The sequence below is a fragment of the Solanum lycopersicum genome, chromosome 9 (assembly GCF_036512215.1).
Source record: "Solanum lycopersicum chromosome 9, SLM_r2.1".
Lineage (NCBI taxonomy): Eukaryota > Viridiplantae > Streptophyta > Magnoliopsida > Solanales > Solanaceae > Solanum > Solanum lycopersicum.
Window position 1 is genome coordinate 55,920,572 of NC_090808.1, and position 6,023 is coordinate 55,926,594.

The window sequence follows — 6,023 nt, forward strand, 5'->3', positions numbered from 1 at the left end:
CAACAAAGTTAAACAACATACATAATGTACAAGAACTCGTCCCAACCTTTATTAATCTTATAATTAATACAAAGGGAAGGCTTCACGAATTTGTCTAAGGACAGAAACACACTCTATATCCTTAAACGAAATTTCTATAAAATTTCTGCAGATGTCAGTTACGTGCGACAGTTACAAATGACACCTGTCCTACACTTGTCATCACAAGATTCAAACTAAGTTTCCAACAACTATATTTCTAACAGATAGAATCTAATTCAAATCACATCCTTATCTACACGAAATATTAATATTCTAACACTTAGGATATTTCAGGCTACATTCCAACACTTAGAATATTTCAGCCAGCTTCCAATACTTAGAATATTTTAGCTGCCCTCTAACACTTAGTTTTATTTAAGCAATTTACGTGAAATGCCTTTGTTCTTGCCATCGTCAAGTCTTTACAGCTTTGCCTTGTCAAGCCAACACGCTGCCTTGCCAATGGCTCTAGCCCGCATGTAAGCCTTGCATGTTTAAGGTGCCTTGCCAACACCCAAGAATCTTGAACCTGTATTGCACTATTTTGCCCCCATTCATGTCAAGACCAATGCCCAAGTCCTTGACATGTCTGCATGTAGTTAGATCAAGTAGTTTACGAGTCTAACAGACCACCCGCACCATTTAAACTCGATGTCCTCATCGAGACTGTTTTAAGATAGTCCTCGATTTGAGCATCAAACCGCCATAAGTCTTTTGCCTTCTCCCAAACTGCATCAGCTGCACTCTTGCCTTTCCAGTGAACCAAGATTTCTGTCTTAGTATTCTTCTTACTTGTGCCCAAAATCCGGTGATCAAGGATCTTCTCAATTTCAGCATCATACTGTGTAGGTACTGATGGAGGAGCCCTCTTTGACCTGTTTCTGTCCGGATCATCTGCATCTACAAAGTAAGGTTTCAAGAAACTCACATGGAAAGTGGGATAAATTTTCAACCTTTCTGGCAGCTTTAATCTATAAGAAACTTCGCCCACTCGTTTCGCCCACTCGAATGGACCATCATATTTAGGATTCGAACACCGATTTCTATTCTTAGTTACAATCTGTTTCCAGATTTGTGGAGTAAGTTTCAATAACACTTTGTCACCCACATTGAACTCAACTAAGCGATTATGTTGATCAACATACTTCTTCATGCGCCGCTGAGCCTTGCGCAAGCTATCTTGTGCTTCAGATAACATTTCAAATCTGTCCCTTGCAACCATGTATGCTGCTGGGCACTTTCCCTGATTTTTAGATTTGGCAACATCTAGTGGCGTCATAGGTTGTTTGCCTAGAACGATTTCAAAAGGGCTCATTTGTGATGCAGACGACTTGTGCAGATTATAGCAAAACTGCGCAGTGTCTAACAATGTCACCCAATTCCGTTGACTCGCTATCACATAGTGGCTCAAGTATTCTTCCAACAAGTGATTGATTCTTTCTGTCTGTCCATCTGTTTTTGGATGATTTGCAGTAGAAAATTTTAACTCAGTTCCCATCATATTGAACAAAGCTGTCCAAAACCTACAAGTGAACCTTGTATCTCTATCACTCACGATGTCATCCGGAATACCAAAATACTTAACCACATATTTGTAGAACAAATCAGCGGCAACTTCAGATAAACATAGTTCAGGTGCAGCACAAAAACAGAATATTTTGAAAACTTGTCAACTACCACCATGATAAATGCTTTGCCATTTACCTTAGGGAATCCAGAAATGAAATCCATACTTACTGATAGCCATGACCTTTCAGAAACAGGCAAAGGTTGCAACAAACCTACTTCCTTTTTACGTTCAGTCTTGTCAACTTGACAAACATGACAAGTCTTGACGTATGCCTCTATATCGTCTTCCATCTTTGGCCAAAAATAAACACGAGACAGTAAGGCTAACATCCTTTCAACACCTGGATGTCCAGCCCAAGCAGAATCATGGGCCTCTTTCATCAAGTCTTTGCACAATCCACCCTGATTTGGTACAACGATCCTCCCCTTTTAAAATAGAGCAGATTGTCCTCGATCCAATACCGTCTCATTGTTCCATCTTGCACTTGACCCATCCATTTAACATACAATGAATCATTTGCAGCACACAACCTGACTCAATCATAGAAATCAGTTTCGAGTTTTGAAATTGACTATACTACAACAAATACTTCTTTTCTACTCAGTGCATCAACAACCTGGTTGTGTTTTTTTGGTTTATGTTCCCACACGAAATCCTATTCTGCCAGGAGTTCTTGCCACCGTGCTTGTTTAGGACAACTTTTTCCGTGTCTTGAAAAATGTATTTGCTACATTATCAGTTCTTTCTACAAATCGAGTACCTAGGAGATAAACTCTCCAAACCCGCAGACAGTGTACCACCGCAACCATCTCCTTTTCATTTGTTGAGTATATCTGTTCAACATCATTCAGTTTCCAACTTTCCAAGGGCACATGATGACCTTCCTGCACTAATACACCATCAATTGCTTTGTCTGACGCATCGTGATCATTTCTTTTTTGATCATAGACATCCCTGGCAGCACTTATCTTTCGATATTCAAAGAATTAAGTTATGTTTCCCTTTTTTTTTCATTAATTTAGAGAAAATGAACCTCAATCACAAAAAATAAAAATTGCTAATTGAGTAAATTAATGAATCTTAACTAAGATATTTAGTATCATTTTTATTAATTTAGAGAAAAAAACCTAAATCACGAAGAAAAGCTTATCTAATAATCACACAAATTAGTGAAATCAACTAAGACGTTCAGTGCTGCAAGGATTATAATATCTTACTATAAATTTTCAAGTTTTCAAAAAGTGTGAAAATCCATTCCGATGCATTTGCAGAAGGCAATAAACAAAATTGATCAACTATCACCCCAACTCCATACATATTAATAATTATAATTGCTTAAGATATATAAAAGAATACAGAGGAAAATTCAAAATCTTCTCTTTATTGCTAATTAATGTCCAAAAATAATTTCTTCTTCTTTTCTTTATCTAGTAAAATAATCTCCCTTATTGGACATGTTTTTAAAATTAAATGATCATTTAGCTGATAAAGTTTCTGTTATTTACAGTTTATTAAGAAAAATTCAAGCCATAGCAACTGCTTTAATTGTTGATGATGATAAACATGTTAATTGTTTTTTAAAATATAAGGTTCAACTATAATATCCTACTTAACCACACAAGAACATGAATAATTAAATAGAAATTATTTACATCATCAGTGCAATTCATTACAATTTACATAGTTATTGGATATAAGTTAATCTCTTTAAATTTTTCTATGATTTACCAAGATTTATTTCGCTCCATTTAATGATGCTTACCCTAAATTGCAGCATTAGACAAAAAAAAGACACTGAGGATGCGTTTTGAATAACCTAAATTCTTAGTAGCTACCTCAGGCTAGGGGTGTATATGTTCGAGTTGGTTCGGATCTTTCAAATATCAAACTCAACTATTCGTGTAAAATTTTGGGAAAATACTCAAGTACCCCCTCAACCTATGCCCGAAATCCCAAATACACACTTATACTATACTAAGGTCCTATTACCCCCCTGAACTAATTTTATATGTAATTTTCTACCCCTTTTTAGCCTACGTGGCACTAGTTCGAAAAAAAAAGTCAACCATCATTGGTCCCACAAGATAGTGCCACGTAAGCTAAAAAGGGGTAAAAAATTATTAATAAAATAAGTTCAGGGGGGTAATAGGACCTTAGTATAGTATAAGTGTGTCTCTGAGATTTCGGGCATAGGTTGAGGGGGTACTTGGGCATTATCCCTAAAAATTTTAAATTTATAAGCCAAACCAAACTAATAAAATTCAGATTGTTTTGGATTTTTCAATCTTGGGTTGGTTCAGGTTTTTCAAATACCAAACTAAACCATTGTGTCAAATTTTTAAATTTATAAATCAAATCAAACTAATAAACTTTGGATTTTTTTTAGATTTTTTATTTTTTTTCGTAAAGTTTGCATAGAAACATATAATTAACTTGTGCTCCAAATATTTCTTTAGTCCAACCAATATACAATTATCTAAGGTGTTCCTTAAAAAAATAAAAAAAGTATAGACGAGTATCGAGGAAACATAAATATTCAAAAAATAAAAAATAATAATGAAATCGTCATATTAAATAAATATTGTAAAGTCATAATGAAAATAATCATAATTTTAAAGTACTAAATCATACTAAAATAAGTTTAATAAGTATTAGTTACATTATTAAATATTTAAGGAAAATTAAAATTAGATTATGCATTTCAATTGTCTAAACTTATGTAAAACTAAAGAACAAATATTCAATATTATTGTCATTCTTTGTCTTGAATTGATTTTCTTTTTGCATTAGTATTAATTTGATTTTGATTTATGTTTTATTATAATTATCAATATCTATGAACTATAATCTTTATTAGACCATTTCGAATTCTAAGTTTTAAACTTGAGATAATATATTAAAAGATAAAAACCATGAAATGCTATAATAAAAATTTTAAAATGATATCAAAGTAAATATTTTTATATATAAAATAAAATTTTAAAATTACATATATAATGTCGGGCTGATTTAGTCTCAGGTTGATTTTATTTTGTTAAAACTAAACCAACCAATATATAATCATTTTTTTTCCAATACAAAACTAAGCCAAACGAAATTACTAGTCGAATATTATTTTTTCAATTTAACTCGATTTACGATTTAATTTGATTTTTTTGGTTTGATTTTGTGTACCCTACCTCATGCTAAACCTCCATTAGAATAGTTTGTAGCCTTCTTTGCAAAAATCTTTCCATGCAATTAATATTTTTATATAATTTCAACAACCAAATGGAGGGGACATAAAAAGATCCTATCCTATTAAGTTTCTGATCCAACGCTCTATACAAAATAGAACAACTATACTAATGCATTTAAACTACAATTGTTAATGCATGTAATCAAATTGCGGGGTATTAGTCTTCTTGGCTCTTCTTTGGAAGTTGGGAAAATCCAATTTAATATAGTCATCCTTACTTAATTGAAAATGTAGTGTTGTTATTATTGTTATTGTAACTTTCTCGTGTTGATGATGAACTCTTAATTGTTATGTATTTTCAAATTAATTATGATAATTAAATTTTAAACTATGTAAGAAAAATTAGACAAATCGTACATTTCTCATTCTGATTTAAATATTAAATGTGAGTATTTTATTTTTCTATATTTCTCATATTTATTAAACTCATAAGTCGTGTCCCTAACTATTCCTCCGCCAACCTGACAAGCGAGCAATCACGTGTAAAATTTTTCAATTTGATCCGAAATAAACATGGCAATAAGACATTTAAATTATGATTGATAAAGTTTTTCTAATTTATTAATGATGAAAAAGTCGGAGACAAAGTCCCTCTAGGTTCAACATAAGAAGTAATTTCCATCAACTTCTCTTCATCTTCTGGAAAAAAGTCGAAAAATATAGAATCAAAATTCAAATCAACATTTTTCGTAACTAGAATCCCTAGTTCCCCTAAATCGATTATTAACCCGAGTTTTTCGTAATCCTTGACATCCAATGGCGAAATTTCATCTTTCGAGTTTTTTCTCCAAATTTATCTTTAATTCTTCCTCAACATTATCTATCTCTACTTTTACCTCCTCAACAATTTTAATACGTACTCTTACCTCCTCAATACTTCCCCTCGTCAATAACAAGCCCTGTAAAAATAGAGAGAAGAAGAAAAAGAAACGAAGGAAACACAGCAAAGGAAGAAAAAGATAGATTCAATTGAGCGGCGAAGTAAGTGTATATATAGTGATGAAAGCATCTTAATATTTTTGGATTATATGCATGGATGTATTACTCAGCGTATAATCAAACACACTATTAGCAAGGTGATTTTTCTCTTACTGTAGTAAAAATGTGATTATATGTAACAGTTGATTACAAGAATCCATTTTTAGTACTTCTACTAAATAGTAAGTTGATAATGCAAACAAAAATACTAACATT